The sequence below is a fragment of the Pristiophorus japonicus genome, chromosome 11 (assembly GCF_044704955.1).
Source record: "Pristiophorus japonicus isolate sPriJap1 chromosome 11, sPriJap1.hap1, whole genome shotgun sequence".
NCBI classification, from domain to species: Eukaryota; Metazoa; Chordata; class Chondrichthyes; family Pristiophoridae; genus Pristiophorus; species Pristiophorus japonicus.
The window spans coordinates 193,624,825-193,650,607 of record NC_091987.1 but is presented as its reverse complement, the minus strand read 5'-3'; the positions used below and the strand labels follow the sequence as shown (position 1 = coordinate 193,650,607).

General features: G+C 42.9%; 1 protein-coding gene across 1 annotated transcript in view; it reads left to right on the top strand.

Moving 5' to 3' along the window:
- The window catches only part of igsf9bb (immunoglobulin superfamily, member 9Bb), a 777,241-nt gene that overhangs the window by 183,589 nt on the left and 567,869 nt on the right, over nucleotides 1–25,783 (top strand). The gene's annotated exons all lie outside the window — the stretch shown is intronic.

Here is a 25,783-nt window from a genome sequence, read left to right as displayed (position 1 = left end):
ATCCTTTGATACCGTACCTATGTGGCCACTCGACCAGCATTTGCACCCACACATTCTTCACATGTGTTTATTAATGTTCAGGAGTAGGAACACTGGCAGATTTCCCCTCCTTAGCTTGAGGACGCTTCGGCCCATATATAATGCTCACGTTGCTGCCTCTACTGAAATCGGCTGATGTTTAAAGAATAACTCAGTCCTAGTTGATTTACATTATGACGAGTACCCAGCCACTCGATGCTAAATTCTAAGTAGCGCAATCTTGCCCATGCAAATGTCCTTGCTGCCAAGATGCATTGGATCTGTCAAGCCAGAATTGACAGATCAGAAAATTGGCTTTTGCAATGCCCCCCAGAAGGCTGGAATTTCAGGCCCATTGCTTTTTTCTTCTGCACTGCATTTTTGGTAGTAGATCACCCGATATAAGATTATAGCTGTGCTGTAAAACTTTATTCACGTTTTGGCCCATAAAGGTGTATTTTCAAAATTTATTTTGAAGTGAAATATTACAAATGAAGAAATCTTAATAATTGAACATGCATACTAAATTCTCTAGAGTTTAGAAGAATGAAAGGTGATCTCATTGAAACATTCAAAATTCTTACAGGGCTTGATAGGGTAGATGGAGGGAGGATGTTTCCTCTGGTTGAGGAGTCTAGAACCAGTCTCAGAATAAGGGATCGGCCATTTAGGCCTGAGATGAGGAGAAATTTCTTCACAGGGGGTGTTGAATCTTTTGGAATTCTCTACCCCAGAGGGCTGTGGAGGCTCAGTCTTTGAGTATATTCAAGACAGAGATCAATAGATTGGGGGTATTAAGGGCATCAAGGGATTTAGGGATAGAGCAGGAAAGGGGAGTTGAGGCAGAAGATCAGCCATGATCTCACTGAATGGCGGAGCAGGCTCGAGGGACAGAAAGGATGACTCCTGCTCCTAGTTCTTATTTTATATGTTCTTATGAATGTTTTCTTGTCAGAGGAGAGACAGAAGCTTGATGAGTAAAAATTCAGTACGGATTTTGAAGATAAATGTGCAAATTTTATTTATAATGCTATCTTGTCGCATAAATAAACATACCTTTTATGAACCCAAATTTTGCTGAAGGTTATAAAGTGACATTTCAGACTACCTCTGACAGGTCATGATGTCACTACATGTCATGGGGTTAGGGTTAGGGTTATTGCTGTTGTGGGGTCAGCAATAAAGAAAGTGAATAGAACCCTTAATTATCAACATAGAAACATAGAAACATAGAAACATAAAAAATAGGTGCAGGAGTAGGCCATTCGGCCCTTTGAGTCTGTACCGCCATTCAATAAGTTCATGGCTGAACATGCAACCCCATTCCTCATCAAATCATCATCATAGCTGGTCCCTCGAAATCGAGGAAGACTTGCTTCCACTCTAAAAATGAGTTCTCAGGTGACTGTACAGTCTCTGTCACAGGTGAGACAGACAGTGGTTGAAGGAAAGGGTGGATGGGGAGTCTGGTTTGCCGCACGCTCCTTCCGCTGCCTGCGCTTGTTTTCTGCATGCTCTCGGCGACAGGACTCGAGGTGCTCAGTGCCCTCCCTTATTTATACCCTTAATTATATTGTTGAGTCAGCTGTATAAATCAGAAGATATCAAGCTGTTAATTGTACAATGCACTGGTCAGATCTCACCTTGAAAACTGCATTAAGCTTTGGTCACCAAAACATTCATTCAAGCCATGGTGGTGGAGAGAGCATCCCTATGGTTAAGGTATTGAGCTGCCAGGAAAGAGCAGACACAGTGGGGCTCTATAGGCTCGAGCAAGAGTGGCTGAGAGGGGACTTTATAAAAGTAATCAAGATATTATAGGCCTACATTACATTAATAAAGAGCACTAGTTCATGGTAAACCAAGATACTAAAACTGGTGAAAGGGACGTTTAGCTTAGAAGTCAGGAAGAATCCCTTTTTGCAAAGAGTGATTAACAGTTGGCCTTCTGGGTAGGATAGTGAAGGCAAAATAGTCAGAGTCAGTTAGAAGACTTGATGGAGAGAATGTGGATTTTCATTCTGACTGGATCAGGTGAGATGGGCAGAATAATCTTGTGATCTGTTTGAGCTGACAGGAATTTCAAAATGAAATTTATTTGCTGTGGATTACACTTCACTTGATGCTGTTCTTCAAAAATGAGGGTACAGTTTTATTCAATATAATTAACATTAATTCATAATTATAATTTAATGGAATTAGGTGAACAGTGTAACACAGCTGTTACAGATTTTTCAAATATGTACATTATGACAGAATTTATTGTAACTGGTGAAGAAACAGCGCATGTCATTTGTTATACTTTCCCTTGCTGGCTTAATGTCCATGAGCTTATGCACGACACGTTGCTGGTAGTGCGAGATGGAAACGGCATGGCGGCCTCTACAGGGCATCGGGGACTTGTGTGGACTGGGCAAGCAACTGTGTATCTCCTTAACCAATCAGATTGAAGCATTGTGAATGTACAGCACAGAGTCTGAACCAGAAAGTGTAAGTTAAAATATTTAATTCATCGTCAAATCAGGTACAGAAAGCAAAACTTTGTTGTTGATTGAATTAAGAGAGAAAAAAAGAGACTGAAAGAAAAAGCTTAAAAAGTGCAATTAATTTCAAAAAACAATCTCCAACAACAATTAAAAGCTGAAGGAATGAGACTCCAACTTGTAAAATTTTCAGAGAAGTTGTTTGGCAGTAATTATCATGCCATTAAAGACTACTTAGACTGAAATGGACAAGGCCTATCTTTCTGTGCCGAGTTTAGTTTGTATCTACAGCGCAAGTACAGCAACTTCTTGGCATTCAATACATTCCAATGGTGAGGCAGACAGCGAGAGGCCATTCTCAGGAAGCTAACGATGGGATGGTGCACCTTGGACAGTAACTTGCGGATTTTCACCTTTAACCGTAGAGCTGCCCTCACCTGAAGTTGGTGTGTGATTTGTGCATAAAAAAATGATGAGCAGCGTTAGCCTCACTGATATTTTGACGGTACATTCTGGCTCATTATCTGTCATAGCACTTCATGCATAGCATAAATGAACTTGCAGTCATTTGAGATTATCTGACCTAGACTGGGGCCAATAATATAGCAATTCATTGTGGATATTATTTCTTAATGATGCAACCGCTCAGTAACACCATCCACAGTCATGAGGTCAGCTTTCACACGTATGCTGCTAGCATCCAACTCTACCTCCATGTTATTACCATTGACTCCAAAATGGTTGTAGTGTGGTCTAATTACCTGTCTGACAGGTACATTCTGGCTCATTATCTGTCGTAGCACTTCATGCATAGCATAAATGAGCTTGCAGTCATTTGAGATTATCTGACCTAGACTGGGGCCAATAATATAGCAATAATATAAGCATCCTTGATGCGTCCATTACCCTCAAAGTGTTTGGTCCATTTAGAAAGAGAAGTGTTATTAGACTCCAATCCATAACATTGTCGAGATAAATGTGTATTTGTGTTCCCTTCAGCCAGATAATATAGAGGTGGCAATCCTTTTCTCTGGAGTGCTAGGAAGACACATTCGTTGGACGGGGGGATTGGATTTAGAAAACCGCTGACCTTTAGACCTCATGATCCAGTTGTGCAGTCTCCTGTGTCCAAGCAAGGTGGATGCAAGAGCTGTTCTCAATCTTGTGATTATTTCTGTTTCCTGGGCTGGCTGTGGAGGTTGAAGCTAAAGATGTGCATACAAATGGTTCTGAAGGCTGCAATGTTTTTTTTTATGTATTTGTTGGCAAAACATTCAATTGGGAGCTGGTATCAATTTGAAAGAATCTGTTGTGCTGCTGAAGATCTGTCCAGGTGGCAAACTTAGCTTGACTACACCAGGTCAAACATTCCCATTTGACCCTTTGCAGCTATGGAACAAAGCCACAGCAGATCTTCAGTGTACTTGAAATAACTGTGGCTTGCCTGACCAATCTTTATCTTCAACTTACTGCTATTCCATTATCTCAGTAAACCTCCTTGGATTATTTGCAAAGGCAATGCAACCGCTCAACGAGCAAGTTACTATTTAAATGAAGAAAGATTGCAAAGTGCCGCAGTACAGCGGGACCTGGGGTACTTGTGCATGAAACACAAAAGGATAGTATGCAGGTACAGCAAGTGATCAGGAAGGCCAATGGTATCTTGGCTTTTATTGCAAAGGGGATAGAGTATAAAAGCAGGGAAGTCTTACTACAGCTATATAAGGTATTGGCGAGGCCACATCTGGAATACTGCGTACAGTTTTGGTTTCCATATTTACAAAAGTATATACTTGCTTTGGAGGCAGTTCAGAGAAGGTTCACTAGGTTAATTCCAGGGATGAAGGGGTTGACTTATGAGGAAAGGTTGAGTAGGTTGGGCCTCTACTCATTGGAATTCAGAAGAATGAGAGGTGATTTTATCGAAACGTATAAGATTATGAGGGGGCTTGACAAGGTGGATGCAGAGAGGATGTTTCCACTGATGGGGGAGACTAGAACTAGAGGGCACAATCTTAGAATAAGGGGCTGCCCATTTAAAACAGAGATGAGGAGAAATTTCTTCTCTCAGAGGGTTGTAAATCTGTGGAATTCACTGCCTCAGAGAGCTGTGGAAGCTGGGACATTGAATAAATTTAAGACAGAAATAGACAGTTTCGTAAATGATAAGGGGATAAGGGGTTATGGGGAGCGGGCGGGGAAGTGGAGCTGAGTCCATGATCAGATTAGCCATGATCTTATTGAATGGCAGAGCAGGCTCGAGGGGCCGTATGGCCTACTCCTGCTCCTATTTCTTATGTTCTTATGTTCTTATGACCTAAATCAAAGCAGATATTTATCTACCGCAAGGATCCTGCAGTATTTCTGTACCACCTCTGTGTCATGATCTGAGAAATCCATCCTGGTCCTGTCCTCTGTGCTTTGTGGTTTAATGGCCAGTTTCAGCGAGTAAATAGAACTGGCACCCGGTTAAGTCATCAGCTTCTAAGGATAGTTAGAATGTGACCCTTAGAGACTGCCGTTGTGCTTAGGTTCAGGGTGTAATATTTCACAATTTGCCATCTGGACTTAACAGGCAAATTGCCTCAAACAAGCCTGCCTGTGTTTTAGATCTTCACCATATGTGAGCTGTTCCCCTGGTGCAGAGCAATATCACAAATGCCTTGTCAAAGGTAATTCAGGAGTTTTATTCCATATTCATGCACAGAGGGTGTGCAGCAGAACAATGAGCAACGGTGCAATTATGCTGCCAATATCAATTGTTTCATTTCTGAAAGGATTCCAGAAAGAGTGAAATGTGCATTGTAAAAGGTCATTTTGAGGCAAATATGATTGACACCTCAAGTTCAAATTCCCTCCACCCCCTCTCACAGTCAATATAACACCATGTTGAAGAAAGAGGAGGCGTTTCAGAAACTGCATCACGCATCGTAGTGCTGCTCCATTAGATAGATTAAAACAATCAGATCCTCTTTAGCGCAATTATTTGGGACAGGCAGAGAAAATGCATTATCGGAGGTGTATGTAATAGAGTTAGATCTTGCCTTGCCACTCCCAATATATTAGTTCCATCATCATAGGTGTCCTGGTTTCATTTTTCCAACGATCAGATGATTTTCTAAATCTGTACGGTCAACATTGGGTATGAGCGCACTGTCTCCAGGTGAGACTTCAATCCACAATTAACTGTCTCGGGGTGAGAGAATGAATAAGTGAGCCAGCGTAGCCATTGCACTATTGACTTAGGAGTTTTCACTACAAATATTGCAAGTGATTTTAAGCAAATGGAAGCATTGTACAGAATTATTGTCATTTCCAGCTACGAAGAACTTAAGTCATCACATAGTGTTAGAATAAGTATGTGAGTTTAATCTTCTAATAATTGAGGATGATTTTAATTCCTGAGGGGGAAAAACGTTTCCATCAGGTTTTTTTTCTTGTGTAATAATAATAGGATACCAACTGACGTCCTGGACAAGATCATGAGACATCTTTAGGGAAGGCTTTGTTTCAAGAATTGAGACAAAGAACTCAAAGCCCAATTAGGTACTGAGTTTTTAGGGTCACCTCCATAGGCCAAAAGGTCTTGTCAATATCCCATTTCAGGCCCACCCCTAAAAATAGAATAAAAGTAACCTCCTGTGAGCTTGTCCTCACAAAGGAGGAGGAAAGAGCTGCAGGCTCTAGACAAAAGGAAGAGAGGCCACTCAGAGAACTGCTCACGTGTGCCAGACGTTTGTCTGATCGGATCGGTATCAGCTACTTGTCACAATCATATGTTTTTACTGTATAATTAATGTGTTATATTTCATCTTAAACTCTGATTAAACACAATATACCCACCATATTAGTTGGCACTCGAACCTGATTATTAAAAGTGACCAGAGAGAGCCGTAAAGAGGTTATTTCTATCACTGCTCACTCATTACTTTCTGAAATGTTCCGTCACATATGGCACTCACATCCTGCTAGAGAATAGCTCGGCTTGTGCCACTTGCAAGGAGAATTATTTCCTCCATCTGTGTGTGTATCAGAGTAATGCATGGATGTGCTGCATGGAAGATTCTTTGCAATATTTGTACCATACCACAACATGGATGAAAATGATCAGTATTATAATAACTGGTGCTTCCGTATTTGTTATAGATTCTTGAGATGTGGGAGGCACTGGCAAGCAATGTTCCTTCAGGCCATGCATTAATGAAAAGGTCCCGCGTAGGCTGCTCATTGTAAATACTGCGCACTGAAGGAAACAGGCCATGCAGAATAAAGCGCAGCTTACATGGAAACATTGCAAGCAAGGTGGTATTTATTGCTCATTCCTAGTTTCCCTGAGAGCATTAAGGGTTTACCATATAGCAGTCACTTTTAAGCAAGATCAAGTAGAGGTGGCAGGTTCTGTTCGCTGATGGAGTGTAGTAAACCAATTGGGTTTCATGGTGCTAGCTGACAAATGACGAAATTTATCCTTTTGCTTTGTACTATCATTTTTGTTATTTAATCATTTCTGCCCTCCACCCTATCACAGACCTTCCCTTTTGTTCTTTCTTCTCTTCCCCCCCGCCACCCCCGTCTTTCTCTGCACCTGCACTTGTTTAAAATCTGTGACATCTCTAACTTTTTCCAGTTCTGACGAAAAGTCACCGACCTCAAAAGTGATCTCTGTTTCTCTCTTCACGAATGCTGCCTGAGCTGCTGAGTATTTCCAGCATTTTCTGTTTTTATACCAAATTTATTGAATTCAGTTTCCCAGCTTGTCATGGTGAGATATGAACTCCCAATCCATGGGTTGCTACTCCAGAATCAAAACCACTAGGCTACAGTAACCAATATACATGACTGTGTAATACATAATAATGTTCTCGATTCTTCTGGGTCTTAAACAGGAAAAAAATAATTTCATTGGTTTTAGTCTGTTCATAGAATTCGTCATGAATGGAACATGCAATGATAGGTTCTGCCTCCCCATCACTGCTTCAGTTGCTCTAAGGCCATCAGTAATACACATGGTGCCATGTTTAACCAACATCAAAATTACAAGCTGATATTTATAGCCTTAATGTCTGTACCATCAGTTTTTGCAGAGCTGTTAGGGAGCATAAAAATTGCCTTAAGTCCTCATTACCATTATTGGCTTTAACTTAATCTGCTTACTAATCGGACTTCAGAATCTTCATAATGCCCGATTTACATAAGAACATAAGAAGTCGGAGCAGGAGTAGGCTATTTGGCCCCTCGAGCCTGCTCTGCCATTCAATAAGATCATGGCTGATCTGATCTTGGCCTCAATTCCCCTTCCCCGCCCGCTCCCTATAACCCTTGACTCCCTTATCATTCAAAAATCTGTCTATCTCCACCTTAAATATATTCAATGACCCAACCTCCACAGCTCTCTGGGGTAGGGAATTCCAAAGATTTACGACCCTCTGTGAGAAGAAATTCCTCCTTATTTCTGTTTTAAATGGACAACTTCTTATTCTGAAACTATGCCCCCTAGTTCTAGATTCCCCCACAAGGAAGCCCCCTCAGAATTGTATATGTTTCAATAAGATCACCTTCATTCTTCTCAATTCCAGGGAGTATAGGCCCAACCTGCTCAACCTTTCTTCATATGACAACCCCCTCATCTCAGGAATCAACCTCGTGAAGCTTCTCTGAACTGCCTCCAATGCAAGTATATCCTTCCTTAAATAAGGAGACCAAAAGTGTAGGCAATACTCCAGGTGTGGTCTTACCAATGCCCTGTACAGTTGTAGCAGGACTTCCCTACTTTTATACTCTATCCCCCTTGCAATAAAGGTCAACATTCCATTTGCCTTCCTGATTACTTGCTGTACCTGCAGGCTAACTTTTTCCATTTCATGCACAAGAACCCCCAGATCCCTCTGTACCGCAGCATTTTGTAATCTCCCCCCATTTAAATAGTAATTTGCTTTTTTATTTTTCCTACCAAAGTGGATGACCTCATATTTTCCCACATTATACTCCACCTGTCAATTTTTACCCACTCTCTGAGCCTATCTATATCCCTTTGTAGATTCTTTGTATCATCCTCACAACTTTGTCTAAGCATGTCTTGTCATAGAAACATAGAAAATAGGTGCAGGAGTAGGCCATTCGGCCCTTCGAGCCTGCACCACCATTCAATAAGATCATGGCTGATCATTCATTCAGTACCCCTTTCCTGCTTTCTCTCCATACCCCTTGATCCCTTTAGTCATAAGGGCCATATCTAACTCGCTCTTGAATATATCCAATCAACTGGCCTCAACAACTCTCTGCAGTAGGGAATTCTACAGGTTAACAACTCTCTGAGTGAAGAAGTTTCTCCTCACCTTGGTCCTAAATGGCTTATCCCTTATCCTTAGACTATGTCCCCTGGGTCTGGACTTCCTCAACATTCATCCCGCATCTAACCTGTCCCATCCCGTCAGAATTTTATATGTTTCTATGAGATCCCCTCTCATCCTTCTAAACTCCAATGTATAAAGGCCCAGTTGATCCAGTCTCTCTTCATTTGTCAGTCCAGCCATCCCGGGAATCAGTCTGGTGAACCTTCGCTGCACTTCCTCAATAGCAAGAACGTCCTTCCTCAGATTAGGAGACCAAAACTGAACACAATATTCCAGGTGATGCCTCACAAAGGCCTGTACAGCTGCAGCAAGACCTCCCTGCTCTTATACTCAACTCCCCTAGCTATGAAGGCCAACATACCATTTTCCTTCTTCACCACCTGCTGTACCTGCATGCCAACTTTCAATGACTGATGAACCATGACACCTAGGTCTCGTTGCACCTTCCCTTTTCCTAATCTGCCGCCATTTAGATAATATTCTGCCTTCGTGTTTTTGTCCCCAAAGTGGATAACCTCACATTTATCCACATTATACTGCATCTGCCATGCATTTGCCCACTCACCTAACCTGTCCAAGTCACCCTGCAGCCTCTTAGCGTCCTCCTCACAGCTCACACCACCACCCAGTTTAGTGTCATCTGCAAACTTGGAGATATTACACTCAATTCCTTCATCTAAATCATTAATGTATATTGTAAAGAGCTGGGGTCCCAGCGCTGAGCCCTGCGACACCCCACTAGTCACTGTCTGCTTCTGAAAAGGACCCGTTTATCCCGACTCTCTGCTTCCTGTCTGCCAACCAGTTCTCTATCCACATCAGTACATTATCCCCAATACCATGTGCTTTGATTTTGCACACCAATCTCTTGTGTGGGACCTTGTCAAAAGCCTTTTGAAAGTCCAAATACATCACATCCACTGGTTCTCCCTTGTCCACTCTACTAGTTACATCCTCAAAAAATTCCAGAAGATTTGTCGAGCATGATTTCCCTTTCATAAATCCATGCTGACTTGGACCGATCCTGTCACTACTTTCCAAATGCGCTGCTATTTCATTTTTAATAATTGCTTCCAACATTTTCCCCACTACTGATGTCAGGCTAACCGGTCTATAATTCACTGTTTTCTCTCCTTCCTTTTTTTAAAAAAGTGGTGTTACCTTAGCTACCCTCCAGTCCATAGGAACTGATCCAGAGTTGATAGACTGTTGGAAAATGATCACCAATGCATCCACTATTTCTATGGCCACTTCCTTAAGTACTCTGGGTTGCAGACTATCAGGCCCCGGGGATTTACTGGCCTTCAATCCCATCAATTTCCCTAACACAATTTCCCACCTAATAAGGATATCCTTCAGTTCCTCTTTCTCACTAGATCCTCGGTCCCCTAGTACTTCCGGAAGGTTATTTGTGTCTTCCTTCGTGAAGACAGAACCAAAGTATTTGTTCAACTGGTCTGCCATTTCTTTGTTCCCCATTATAAATTCACCTGAATCTAATTGCAAGGGACCTATGTTTGTCTTCACTAATCTTTTTCTCATCACATATCTATATCAGTGCACAGCTGGATTCCTGTCCCTATAAGGACAGATGCCATGACTCAGGCACTACGCCGACAGCACCAGTGCTGCCCATGTGCCACTTGTGCTGAGGTCAGCACTATTCATTCATTTGCTGGTGCCCTGGACACCTCTGACACAATGAACCAGGAGCGCCAAGGCAGCATTATTGGGGGCACTAACAGCCAGTGAAGGACTGGCTGCCTGGCGTGGGCCAAACACTTTCTGGATGTAGCACTGGTCACTGGGCAGGGAAATGAGGAGAAATGGGCGTTGGGGCACATTGGGGCCCATTGTAACCAGGGTGGGGGAAGGTCGTGGCGGGGCGGGGGGTAGGGTGGAGGCGGCAGTGGACAGAGGCGCCCAAAGATTTTTGAAGGAAATTTAATTCCACTCCTGGAATACAGGGGCTCCAGCTGCAGTAAGGGACAGGTGTCTAATTTAACTGATAATTAGGTGCATAATTAGCCTCACTCACAACTTGTGGCCTGGCTGTCGGCCCTCTCTGCCTTTCCCACCCATTTGGGGGCAAGTTGCAGACTCAGGCCTCCATGCCTGGCTTTCCAGTCAGCAGTCATCGTATTATCGGCCCTGGTATTTAAAAAGTAACAATTTCTACATATTTAGATCTATATGGAATGGTTACACTCTGATTGTCTGTGTGTTCAGCCTATATATTCCATTCCCTTATAATACACAAACTGTATTCGCATTGCTGTTTCTCTCCTATATTTGACCTCTGTACGTTGTGTGGGTACAGTTGGCTGTGCCTTCACCTGTCTGTGTAAATTATAGAGGTGTATTTTAATTCCACAAGGTCTCTCGTTGCAGTGCTAATTAATGGATTGGGGTGGGACAGGGGCTTTCTGTGTGGGTGCTCACTGACAAAGCAACAAATCACACAGGTTTTGAATCCAATTTAAGCGCCCTTCAGTTTCACACTCACCTCTCAGGCAGCTGAAGTGCCAATCTCTCCCCATTAAAAAGCCATAATCTGTATTGCTCTCTACATTGAAATAAAAGACCGTTTTAGAAAGGGGAAAAATTGAAAAGCCTCCCCTAAAAAGCAAACAAGCTACGGCACTGTAGTCATCTCCATCTGGGATGCGAGGTCAGTGATCAGGCTTACAATGGCCTTTTCTCTATTTGAATGTGCTCCTTGCTCCACAGCAGTGATCGAAAGAGGTTGTGTGTGGGCAGGAAAGCAGCTGGGGATGGATTACACAGGGCCATTTATTAATGCATTCTAACATCCAACAGTAGGCCATGAAATCCTTTCAGATACGAAGAAGAAAAAAACTCAGCTCATAATGAGAGGATGGGGAGCTGCCAACTTCTAACAGACTTGTACTTTGAACTGCTGACTGCAGTGCAATAAGTGACTGCCTTTTGTAATGTTATTTGTTAATTGACTGCACCCTAACCGGTGCAGTGAGGATTTTTTTTTGCTATTCGTGTTAATTGATTATTACTTCATTTACTGTAGCATGTGGAGTGAATGTGATCAGATAAAGAAGGGCATCCCTTTTGGCTTTTAGAGCAGTGGTACTGGGGTTATGCGTCTGGCTCCTGTAGAGATAATAATACAATCGGGGGAGGAGTTGTTTGCTGTGTCTATTTTATTCGAAGCTAGCTTTCAAAGTGTTATGTATGCAACACTATATAACCAGCATTCTACCGCCACCAGGGGGCGTATCTGTTGGCGTCCCAAGGAATCCCAGCATCCCTTGGGAGCACTGTATATAAGCAGGCCTCCCATGCTATACCAACACTCTGGAGTTAGAATAAAGAGACTAAGGCCATACTTACTCACGTCTGCAGTACTCAGTTACTTTGCTTTATTTGAGACATAACACAAAGTGCTTCAGCCTTGTGGCTCAAATGAAGCCACTTTTTTGATAGTATAGTGAGGCCAGTACACCACCAGTCTTCATTACATTTGCTGTCTTTAGTATTCTTCATTCCCCTTCCCTTCCCTTCTCTCCAGTCTGCTTCAGCCACGCACCTTACCTGGAAAAAGGGCAGCGAGATAGCCTTCGCTTAGATCTCCAGCAAAGCCATTCTTTAGTCAACTACTGACAGAAGTAGGAGGTTTAGTGAAGTCTTATACTGTAGGCCATTTCCTAAAGGACTGAGCTGAACCTGTCCAAACATTCCATGGAGATCCCTCAACAACTAACGGAAGGAGAGGATTTACATTTCATAGATTTGGGTTGAATTGAAACCCAGGTTCCAGAGGTAAAATGTTAACTTACTCAGACTTGCTCACAATGACTTAATTGAAAGTCATTTAATTAGGAGAATCTCTGTTGTCATTGATCTAATTCAGCAGTATTTTCTGATGAATTCCTTATTAGCATTCTCATGTCAATTGCTACAAACTGCTCTGGCTGAGGCTATCCGATATTCAGGTCTGAAAGCAAGGGTAGATACATAAGAGCGAATGCAGTCATCGATAAAGGTAGGTGTTTGCAGATGTTAGACATATTCAGCCTGGTTGAGCAACTGCGAAACACTATTGCGCAAAGATTGAGGGATTGTAGACGGGATGTTGATTGCCACGTCAATAATTGGGCTGTGGCGGCGATCGGCCTCGGCACCAGCACCATAGAAATCCATAGAAGATATTGAGCTCCTCATGGAGGTGGCTCAAGGTACCCTTCACCCTTCTACACACTGAAAATGTATAAAATATTTACACATGTACTCACATACGATTATAATCATTAGTCGTTGAATGCAGTGTGCAAAATGACTAAAGACCAATTATTTCCTTCAATTCCATGTGTCATGGAGCAATCTGTCATTCAATCAAAGCATTTTAAATGAATTAAGAATACAAAAATCTAAATGGGATTAGTTCATTTGAAATAATTAAAATAAATATATAGACGTTTGCTGAAGCTTCATCCCATAAATTTCTTATGCTTCATACCAATTCCTAATTGCAACACTTGTGATTTCCCTCGGGGCAGGATTCCCATCCAATTAGGACTGTGCATTTTATGGTGTGGAAGTGGTTGAGAGATCCCTTTTTGATGTCTATGCATTAGTACCAGGAAACCATACGCTCTGCTCCCAGACCTCCATCCTTGTGTGATTTTTATCCTTGATGTATTTTATTTCACAAAATGGAGGTCCTCTTAAGGGTAACATCCTCCAACACACATTCCACATCCTGCTTAGTCAGTAGGGGCTTCCTCCGTTTTATTCCTCTAGTCCCAATTTTACGATTAACTCCTTCTGCGGTATTGCTGTATGACAATTCTGGGCACCGCACTTTAGGAAGGATGTGAAGGCCTTAGAGAGGGTGCAGAAAAGATTTACAAAAATGGTTCCAGGGATGAGGGACTTCAATTACGTGGATAGACTGGAGAAGCTGGGATTGTTCTCCTTAGAGCAGAGAAGGTTGAGAGGAGATTTGATAGAGAGGTCTAGGCAGAGTAGTTAGAGAGAAATTGTTCCCATTGGCGGAAGGGTCGAGAACCAGAGGACACAGATTTGAGGTGATTTGCAGAAGAACCAAAGGCGACATGAGAGAAAACGTTTTTACGCAGCGAGAGGTTAGGACCTGGAATGCACTGCCTGAAAGGGTGGTGGAAGCAGATTCAATCGTGGCTTTCAAAAGGGAGTTGGATAAGTACCTGAAGGAAAACAATTTATAGGCCCAGGGGGAAAGGGCGGAGAGTGGGACTAGCTGAAGTGCTCTTCCAGAGAGTCGGCTCAGGCTCAATGGGCCGAATGGCCTCCTTCTGTACTGTAACCATTTTATGATTCTATTCTATGATTCTAATCAGAGGGACCTTGTTTGGGTACTTAGCTGTGTTCATGTCTGATGATTGAACAAGTTAGCTCAATAAATTGAGAAGGAGCATATCTGAACATTTGGCTTTAAAGTTTAACTGAACAAAATAACTGCCCAATTACTGCCAAGCTTGTCTCTACACCAGCTGATCAGAATATCGGGCCTATACACCTGACGTACCAGTCATTTGGAACCACTGCACCTGGTACAACTTCAATTCAGTCCGAATCATATGCTTGATATCTAATTACCTTCACTGTGCACTTGATAGCTAATTACTGTTACTGCATTGAAATGTAACTTCTCATTCTCCTTTTGTAAAAAGAAAGTGAAAGAAACCTATTATGTCTTCTGCATGTACTTCATCTTATCCTACATGTAATATCGTGTAGCAATGTGTTACCCTGTGCACTTCAGCTTACATGTTATCCTGTACTTGGTACACACGCCCCAGTTTGGGCTACATTGTACATATTGCATGCTTCACTCGATTTGTTACCCTCTGTATATCAGCCTGTGTTTTACCCAGTATGTGTTGTGTACTTCAGCCTGTTATATCTTGTGTATCGTAAGCTACGCCCAATGTGTATTCTACAAGTGACACATACTCCAGCCAATGTCATTCCACATATAATGCACCCGATATTATTCCACATGTAACCAATGTGTTATCCTGCACATATTGCATGCTTCATCCTGTATGTTATGTATTTAATGCACGATTTATCCTTTGTGTTATTCTGCCTATAACACGTACTCCAGCCTATGCGTGCCTCACCCTATGTGCTGGCCTGTACATAACACAGACTTTAGCCTTTGTCTTACCGATATTGTTCTCAATGCTACATAAACTTGAGGTCACCAAAACTCAGCTGCCCATGTCCTAACTCGCACCAAGTCCCGCTCACCCATCACTCCTGTGCTCGCTGACCTACATTGGCTCCCAGTTAAGCAATGTCTTTATTTCAAAATTCTCATTTATTGTTTTCAAATCCCTCCATGGCCTCGTCCCTTCCTTTCTCTGTAATCTCCTCCAGCCCAACAAACCCTCGATATAGCTGCGTTTCTCTAATTCTGCCTCTTGAGCATTCCTGATTATAATCGCTCAACCTTTGGTGGCTGTGCCTTCTGTTGCCTAGGCCCCAAGCTCTGGAATTCTCTGCTTAAACCTCTGCGCCTCTCTACCTCTCTCTCATCCTTTAAGATGCTACTTAAAACCTATTATTTTTTGACCAAGCTTTTGGTCATCTGCCCTCATTTCTCCTTATGTGGCTCGGTGTCAAATATTTTGTCTCATAATACTCCTGTGAAGCACCTTGAGACGTTTTACTATGTTAAAGGCGCTATATAAATACAAGTTGTTGTTGATCATTATGCAGGATCAGTAAAAACTGCAATGATATCCATGGAAAACTGAGGCAGTAACTCACACTTTCAACCACAGATTAGTACCTACTGGACATAAGAGCTGTAAAATCATGAAAAATGTAAGAGATCGACTTAACTTTAAATAAAAAGCTCCTCAGCCCTGTCAAAGGAATCAACACCAAAATAAAAGACAGCTCCTACACTCTTTTAGAAATATAGAAACATAGACATTTACAGCGCAGGAGGCCATTTCAGCCCATCATGTCCGCGCCGGCCAACAAAGAGCCGCACGGCCCTTGATCAGCAGCCCTAAAGTTTACATATAAACCTATGAACAATGACATAAAGGCAAAGAGCACCCAGCCCAACCAGTCTGCCTCACACAACTGCGATACCCCTTATACTGAAAACATCTACACTCCTCCCTAACCGAGCCATGTGATCTCCTGGGAAAGGCAAAAACCAGATTAAAAACCCAGGCCAATTTAAGGAGAAAAAAATCTGGGAAAATTCCCCTTCAACCCATCCAGGCAATTGACACTAGTCCAGGAGATCACCCTGGCCGTATTCTATTTCCTGCAGTACTTACCATTATATCTGCACCGTCCAACAAAAGGTCATCCAGTCTAATTCCAATTACCAGCTCTAGGTCCATAACCCTGCAGGTTACGGCACTTTAAGTGCCCATCCAACCATCTCTTAAAAGTGGTAAGGGTTTCTGCATCCACCACTCTTCCAGGCAGTGAGTTCCAGATCCCCACAACCCTTTGTATAAAGAAGCCCCCCTCAAATCCCCTCTAAACCTTCTACCAACCACCTTAAAACTATGCTCCCTTGTAATAGACCCCTCCACCAATGGAAATAGATCCTTACTATCCACTATGTCCAGGCCCCTCAATATTTTGTACACCTCAATGAGGTCTCCTCTCAACCTCCTCTGTTCCAATGAGATCAAACCCAGCCTATCCAATCTCTCCTCATAACTAAGATTCTCCATTCCAGGCAGCATCCTAATAAATGTCCTTTGCACCCTCTCTAGTGCAATCATGTCCTTTCTATAATACGGCGACCAGAACTGCACGCAGTACTCCAGCTGTGGTCTAACCAAAGTATTATACAATTTAAGCATAACCTCTCTGCTCGGCCAATAAAGGCAAGCATTCGTATGCCTTCTGAACCCCCTTATCCACCTGGCCTGCTACTTTCAGGGATCTGTGGACAAGCACTCCAAGGTCCCTTTGTTCATCTACACTATTAAGTGGCCTACCGCTTAATGTGTACACCCTTTTCTTATTAGCCCTCCCAAAGTGCATCACCTCACACTTCTCTGAATTAAATTCATTTGCCACTACTCTGCCCACCTGACCAGTAGATTGATATCCTCCTGCAGCCCATGACTTTCCTCTTCATTATCAACTGCACAGCCAATTTTAGTGTCGTCTGCAAACTTCTTAATCATACTTCCTATATTCAAATCTAAATCCTTGATATATACCACAAAAAGCAAGGGACCCAGTACTGAGCCCTGCGGAACCCGACTGGAAACATCCTTCCATCCACAAAAAAATCCATCAATCATTACTCTTTGCTTCCTACCTCCAAGCCAATTTTTGATCCAACTTGCCACTTTGCCCTGTATCCCATGGGCTTTAACCTTCATGACCAGTCTACCATGTGGGACCTTATCAAAAGCCTTGCTAATGTCCGTATATACTACATCGTATGCACTACCCTCATCGAGCCTCTTAGATACCTCCTCAAAAAATTCAATCAGGTTAGTCAAACACAATCTTCCCTTAACAAATCCATGCTGACTGTCCCTAATTAATCCTTGCCTTTCCAAATGCAGATTTATCCTGTCTTTCAGGATTTTTTCCAATAATTTTGTATGTTCTTTATTCAATTTAATTTATTAGAAGAAACACTTTTCAAAGCCATTCTCCAAGACAAATGTAGAAACACTGTTTAAATTCCCCAGTGATATAAAATAGCTTTTTTCTTTCAGTCCATTTACAAATGTGTTAATTACATTAAAATGTGCGTGTCCCTCAGCTACTCGAGGATCGGCCTTCTAAACCTTTATAGTGCATGAATATAAAACATCCAGTTTATTTCATCAGCGTTTTTAATGAATAAAATATTGTACTGCTTTGATTGGCAATATTAGGCTCAGAGTAACTGTTGTGATGGATATACACTCAGTCTGCTCACAGTGGGTAGTTAGCTCGTGTTAAACAGCATTTTGTCAAAATATGTCCATATACTCAAGTAACTGCTGCAGACATGAGTTTTCATTCTTTTTTATTGATTTTTAATCTCTAAACTGAGATAAGAACACAGAATTGTAGACCTGCTGAGCGGTTCCAGACATTTTTGTTTTTATTTTAGGTTTCTAGCATCCACAGTATCTTTATTTTGTTATTGTAGAAATGGTACTTGTGGGGTGAGGGGGTGAGAGTGAGGCGGAGGGGCAGTGGAGGGGTGGGGATGAGGGGGTGAGGGATTGAGGGTGACCGGGATGGGGTGGTGAGGGGGAGCGATTGAGGTAAGGTGAGGGGGTTGAGGGATGGTGTGAGGAAGTGGGGGGAGGGGATTGAGGGGTGGGGTGGGTGGGGTGAGGTGATGGTGGGGAGGGGACGGGGGTCGGGTGAGGGAGTGAGGGTGACGGGGATGGGGTGGTGAGGGGAGGAATTGAGGGAGGGTGAGGGGGTTGAGGGATGGGGTGTGGGGGGAGAGGGTTGAGGGGGGGTGGAGGGGTGAGGATGAGGGGTAGAGTGAGGGTGATGGTGGGGAGGGGAGGGTGAGGGGGGTGGGGGTGAGGAAGTGGGGGTGGAGGAGGAAAACCCACAAACTTGTAACTTTGCACTTAGAATCTCCTGTTCTGCCGGAGGTTTGGGGAGGGTGGATTATATTGTGGTCAGTCTGTGCATCTGTGGAGGAGAGGTACGAGCTTATCTTAGCCTTGCAGTAAAAGCAGTTAACGCTATAGTATGTAAGTAATTCCTTTAAAAGAGCTGGATTAATACTAACGTAAGAATGGCACCTGAAGGAGACATGATCCATATTTCCTCAGAACCTAGAGGCCTAAAATCTTGGTCACTTCTGCTATAATTGCAGCAGAAGGAATCATAGAATCATAGAATAGTGATGCACAGGAGGAGGCCATTCGGCCCATCGAGTCTGCGCCAACTCTTCCCGTCAGTCCCACTCCCCCGCTCTTTGCTCATATCCCTGCAATTTTTTTCTCCTTCAAGTATTTATCCAATTCTCTTTTGAAGGTTACTATTGAATCTGTATCCACCTCTCCATTAGGCAGTGCATTCCAAATCGTAAGCACTCATTGCATAGAAACGTTTTTCCTCAGGTCGCCTCTGGTGCTTTTGCAAATGACCTTAAATCTGTGCCCTCTCGTTATCGACCCTTTAGCCAATGGAAACAGTTTCTCTTTATTTACTCTATCTAAATCCTTCCTGATTTTAAACACCTCTATCAAATCTCCTCTTAGCCTTCTCTGCTCTAAGGAGAACAGCACTGGCTTTTCTAGTCTATCCATGTAACTCTAATCCTTCATCCCTGGAACCATGCTCTTCTGTACCCTCTCCAAAGCCTTCACATCCTTTCTAAAGTGTAGTGCCCAGAATTGGACACAATGCTCCAGCTGGGGCCGAACTCGTGTTTTATAAAGGTTTAGCATAACATCCTGCCTTTTGTACTCTGTTGCCTCTAGTTATAAAGCCCAGGATCCCATCTGATTTATTACCTGTTTTGTTAACTAGTCCTGCCACCTTCAAAGATTTGTGCACAAGGGCCATAAATCAAGTCAGGACCTTCCACAGATGTTTCTGTGTGGTGTTGCAAAGGGTGGAATCTTCACCCGTCCCAAACAAGCCCAACAGCGTAGAGGGAGCATGGCTTGGCACCTTAACTCTTAAACCAGGCATTCCCAGCCTGGCAGGGTATTAATGATCTACTACACCAAGAGAAAGGAGACGTACAGGCATAGCAATTGGTTCAAGGAGGCCCGCCATGGGAGTCCAGGCCTGAATGACAACCTGGACTCCTTGAGGATCTTAAAACTTCAAAGGGAGCCAAAGCAAAGGCGGTTTCTGAGGGGAGCGGACTTTGGGGCTCATGGGTTTTAAGGCCCAGTGTTTCCTGCATTGCTGGGGCAGTTAACTGTGAAATGTAATTAGTTAGTGTGCATAGTATGGTTTATAAAATTGCATTAAATTGCTAGAGTTCTGATTATCGTTAGGGCTCATGGAGACATTCATAGAATTTTATCTTTTTGGAGGTTACCTGTAATTGGTTTCGGTCTCAGGAGGCTGATTGTGCCTGAATTATTCACTGATTCAGGAAATTGCATATGACCTCCAGATGGAGTGGGTTTAACGACTGAATGAAAGGCTTTTTCTTGTTTATACTTTAGCTTCATTCACTGCACAGGAGACACAGAGAGGAGGCAGACACCAGACTCTCACTTGGGTGATAATGCCGCCCAAGTGGCAATTGTGAACCTATCGCATAGGATCGTGGAATCCGGCCCCTCCAGCTTGTTCCTTACCAAATAAAAATCTGTTGATCTGAGTTTGGAAAATTACAATCGGGGGTTGGGGGGTCGGGGGGGGGGGGGCGGTAGGGAGGAGGGTTTGCGGGGGGGTGGGGGAGCGGGGGGAGAATTCCCCATATCCACAACCCTTTGTATGACTAAGTGCTTCCTGACTTCACTCCTAACTGGCCTGGCTCTAATTTTAAGGATTCCCCACGAGAGGAAATAGTTTCTCCATATCTACCCTTTCAATCTCTTGATAATTTTAAACAACTCATTAGATCACCCCTCAAACTTCTGAGCTCCAAGGAATATAAATCAAGTTTATACACACTGTCCTCAGAATTGAACCCTGTCAGCTTTGGTATCATTCTGGTCAATCACACTGTATTCCCTCCAAGGCCAATATATTTTTTCTGAGGTGTAATGACCAAAACTGAAAGCAGTACTCCAGATGGGTTCTCTCTAAGACTCAATAACTGAAGCATCAATTCCTCATTTTTATATTCCAAACCCTTTGAGATAAAGGAAAACATTCCAATTCGTCTTTTTGATTGCTTTTTCTACCTGTCCACTAGCTTTTAGTGATTTGAGTACATAGACATTAGAATAAGGGCCGCCCATTTAAAACTGAGGTGAGGAGGAATTTCTTCTCTCAGAGGGTTGTAAATCTGTGGAATTCGCTGCCTCAGAGAGCTGTGGAAGCTGGGACATTGAATAAATTTAAGACGGAGATAGACAGTTTTTTAACCGATAAGGGAATAAGGAGTTATGGGGAGTGGGCAGGGAAGTGGACCTGAATCCATGATCAGATCAGCCATGATCGTATTAAATAGCAGAGCATGCTCGAGGGGCCGTATGGCCTACTCCTGCTCCTATCTCTTATTTCTTATTATGTTCTTATGACATCTTAACTCATTAACTCCCCACATCTCCTAGTCTCTCACTGTTGAGAAAATGTTCCAATTTGTCTTTCTTGGATGCAAAGTAGATGAGCTCACACTTACCGACATTGAACTCCATCTGCCCTAATTTTGCTGAACCACCAAATCTGTGTATATACCTTTGTAACTTCCTGCTTCCATCTTGTTTTTGGTATTATTCTCGAGATGTGGATAAACCTGGTAAGATTGGCAGGTGTCCTTCCCCAGTGAACCGGTTGGGTTTTTATGACAATTTGATAGCTTCATGGTCACTTAAAAAAAAACTGATACCAGCTTTTTACTTCCAGATTTTTTTAAGCAGATTTCAAAATCTCTTCCCCAATTGGAATTTCAAACTGTCACGATGAGTTATGAATTTGCGTTAACTGGATTATTAATTCAGGCCTCCAGATTACTAATCCAGTAACATAACTATTTATATGCCATTTCCACAACTTATTGTATGTGCTAACTGAGTGTCATCTATAAGCTCTCTATTTCTTCATCCAAGTCATTAATATATATGGTAAAAAGTTGTAGGACCAATACAAATCCACGAGGAACACCATTTATTACAATCAAAGAACGTTTCCTTTATCCTTACTCTTTGTCGCCTACCTTCCCACCAATTACGATCCCATGTCACAAGGTTATCTCCGTGCACTTTCATTCCTGTTATAAATCTCTTATGTGCAACCTCACCAAAATGGCTTCTGAACCAGACATGTACAAAAGAAGTCCCGAGGTGGACTGGTCTAGGGTTTGTATATCCGCAGAAGCACTACTTTTGTTGAAATGAGTTATGTCTCCCTCTGGCCCCACTCTAAATCCTGGAATTGCCCCGAATATTGCCTCCCCCATTCTTTTATATATGGTTTTGCCTTTGTGTGCGTTCCCACATGTATGTGTTGCTCTACTTACTATGATTTCTGTCTTGTGAATGATTTTCACTACCTTTTGGCAGGATATTTTGTTGGGGGAGGGTCGGGGGTGTTGAGGCTTGTAAAGGTTGCTGAGATCGTTTGTCGCTGGGACTGTTGCTGTTCAGTACCTGGCGATGTAATTAAGACCAGTGATCTTTTCTAATAAACTTGTCTTTAGGAGCTGTACAAAGTGGTTTGGTACTGGCGATGTGATGTGTTGTTGACATGGTTTCTTTGAATGAGGAAGACACTTAACAGGTTATAATTTGATGCTGTAAGACTTCAGGTATTATATTTAAGAGGAGATTTAGTCTTCATTTAATCAGATGCAGCGTGGAGAAGGTCTACTAATTAGTTGTACTGTCCGGTAATTGTAATGCGCCCTAATTATCAATGATTTATATAAACTGAATACACATAAACTGTGTATAGGGACAATAAAAAACATAATTCAGTTTCATAAGTTTCACCCATTAGTAATTGTATATAAGGAAAGAAAGACTTGCATTTCTATAGCGCCTTTCATGATAATCGGACGTCGCAATGAGCTTTACAGCCAATGAAGTACTTTTCAAGTAAAAACAGAAAATGCTGGAAATCTTAACGGGTCAGGCAGCATCTGTGAGAGAATTCTGACGAAGGGTCATCGACCCGAAACGTTAACTCTGCTTTTTCTCCACAGATGCTGCCTGACCTTTTTATTCCAGCATCCGCAGTATTTTGCTTTTGTATAAGTACTTTTGAAGTGTAGTCACCATGGTAATGTAGGAAACGCACAGCCAATTTGCGCACAGCAAGCTCCCACAAACGGCAATGTGATGATGACCAGATAATCTGTTTTGTTATGTTGATTCAGGGATAAATATTGGCCAGGACACCAGGGATAACACCCCTGCTCATCTTTGAAATAGTGCCATGGGATTTTTTACGTCCACCTGAGAGAGCAGACGGGGCCTCGGTTTAATGCCTTATCCGAAAGACGGCACCTCCGACAGTGCAGCTCTCCCTCAGCACTGCACCGGAGTGTCAGCCTAGATTTCTGCACTCAAGTCTCGGGAACATTTGTCTGGTGGTGGGGAGAAGAAAAATTGATTCAGCTAGCCTGTGAGGATTGTGAATTGTAACTTTGCTACCAGGTGACACTGGGAACTTTGGACAAAAGCATCTGAACTGGCATCACTGTAAGACCTGCTTAAGATAGATTTGCCTCATGCCATTGCAGATTTGGAATTCGAATCATTTCATAATGGCAAATTGAGTTGGAATTTAGGACCAGTTAACCCACTTTTCCCATGTATTTGCACTGAAATACTGCTTATAGTAAGGCTGCATTCAAAGCAGGTATGGTGCAGTGTGGAATGTATTGGGAGTGCTGGGTCTCACTGTATGGTAATTATTGAGCTATGCTGTGCGTAAATCTGTTACGTTTCTGAATATGAGCCCAGTCCTGTTGACTGTGCCTTGAACACTTCTAAGGATCAATCAGATAAGAGTGTGCTTGGTGTTATTAATAATGGACAATGGCATTTTGCATTTGACACCTCTGGCACATTAATTGGATGCCCCTTATGCTTGTGCTTACTTACTATCCTACACGTTTATCTGAATTGGTACAACAGGTGTTTAGATCAAATCTGTTCGGGATGAAGTTGTTATTGCACTGCAGTGTGATTAGAAATTCATCACAAAATGCAATAATGTCATGACTGAAGCAACGACAGCCTCCCCGACTATCACTATCAATCAGCAACTTTCAGGTATTTTGTAGCATACTACCGTATTACTCAGTGTACTGGGTATTACCACACGACCTGATACGCAGGGTGCTACCACAGTACATAATGTGTAGGGCACCACCATATGCAGTGGGTACCATTGCATTACGCAATGCGTTTGATGCTACCAGTCTGCATGGTGCTACCGTATTACTCAGTGTGTTAGGTGCTACCACTTTACAGAGTACAGGGTAGCACAATATTCCACAGTGTACAAGATATTGCTATACTGCGCATATTGTAAGATACTCCCATATTACCCACAGTGCACATCTTGCGCACTAGTTTAACTCACTTTTTCCATTTATTTGCTCTGAAAGGCTGCTTATAGTGGTGCTGCAGTAAAAGTAGGTATGGTACAGTGTGGAATGTATTGACATTGCTGGTTTCCCTCCATGTGGTATTTATTGAGATATGCCTTGCATCAGTCTGTAACGTTTATGAATGTGAGCTCCCTTCTTGTTGGCTGTGCCTCGTACACTTCTAAGGATCAATCAGATAAGTGTAAGATACTTCTATACTCCTCGTTATGTATGGTACTCCCATATTACCCACAGTGCACATATTGCACACATGTTGAAAGTGTTACACAGCGTGTGAGGAGTTTCATCCACGCCTGGTAATTCTCTGACATTCCTCTGCTGGAGGCACAGATTGGAAACGTGGGCATATGCTGCACATGATTTTGCAACTCTGAATTTACAATACATGTTTCCGGCAGCTGAGATGAAATAGAAGGCTATAGAGAAGCAAAGACAGGGACGTTCACAATTCTATGAGAAATAGGGCTGGATTTTCGGTTGGAGGCTTTTTCGGGGCGATAAATGTTGCGCCGGGTAATGGTTTGCGTCTGCAGCCACAAAATTCAGCAGCTGGGCCCTGAGTGTGGGGTGGACACTAAGGCAGGCTTCTCTTAGGCAACTAGGCCGGCTGAGCAACTGAAGATCCGTTGCTAAGGAGCTGGCTTCGGATCGCCCGAAGGGAGGCCGCTATGTAACAAAAAGAATCGGGACACTAAACACAGAAAACATTGCCAATATATTACTGACCCCAAATAAAGATAAATCGCAAAAAGTAAACCAAAAAAAAACAACCACACTTACCTCATGCAGTCATTCCTTCCCTGACCTCTTTCCCCGGGGGTCCCACCACGGGGTGCTACGGGTGTCGCTACAACAAAATTTCACAACGCCGTCGAAACCAGGGGCGTTGCACACCGGCTCGACGCTCCCGGGCAGTACTGCTCAATACCACCACAAATCCAGCTGGAAGCTGGCCTTCTGGGCGCTAACCATATCCAGAGACATTGCCAGCCCTCCGGGGCACTAACAGAGGCGGAATGAAAACAAAAATCCAGCCCATATTGTTTTACGTGTTGCTGAGATTGTGGAAAATAACTGAGAGCTTTGATGGATCTGTCTGTGTAGAAAATTATACTGAAGAGAACAGGAACTATTGTTTGGATTCACTGTCATAATCTAAATCACTTCCATTAGTGAGCATTGGCTTTGGTCATAAATAAACTTGTGTATTGGCCTGAAGAAACCTTTCCTGTTTAGCTTAAAATCATTAATGAGTATAGGGATAGCTCTTCATAACTATTACATTTTGGCATATTCTCTGCCTGATAAGTCCCCTGCTCTTCTTCAAAATAGTACCATGGGATCTTTTATGTCCACCTCAGATAGCAGACAGGGCCTCGGTTGATGGCACCTCCGACAGTGCAGCACTCCCTCACAGTGCAGCACTGGAGTGTCAGCCTAGATTTATGTGCTCAAGTGGAGTGGGGTTTGAACCCACAACCTTCTGACTCAGAGGCAAGTGTGCTACCCACTGAGCCACAGCTGCCACCATTTTACTAACAACGCATGGCTTAGTCAGACACATTATTACAGTGTTGCCCATATCCTATCTGATTCGGTCTACAACTTATAAGAAGCATGCCGTACTAGTCAACAGTTGCAGTTCTGTGTGCTCTGAAAGATACCAGAATAACGCTGCAGTGTATTCACCTCCAGAGGAATGA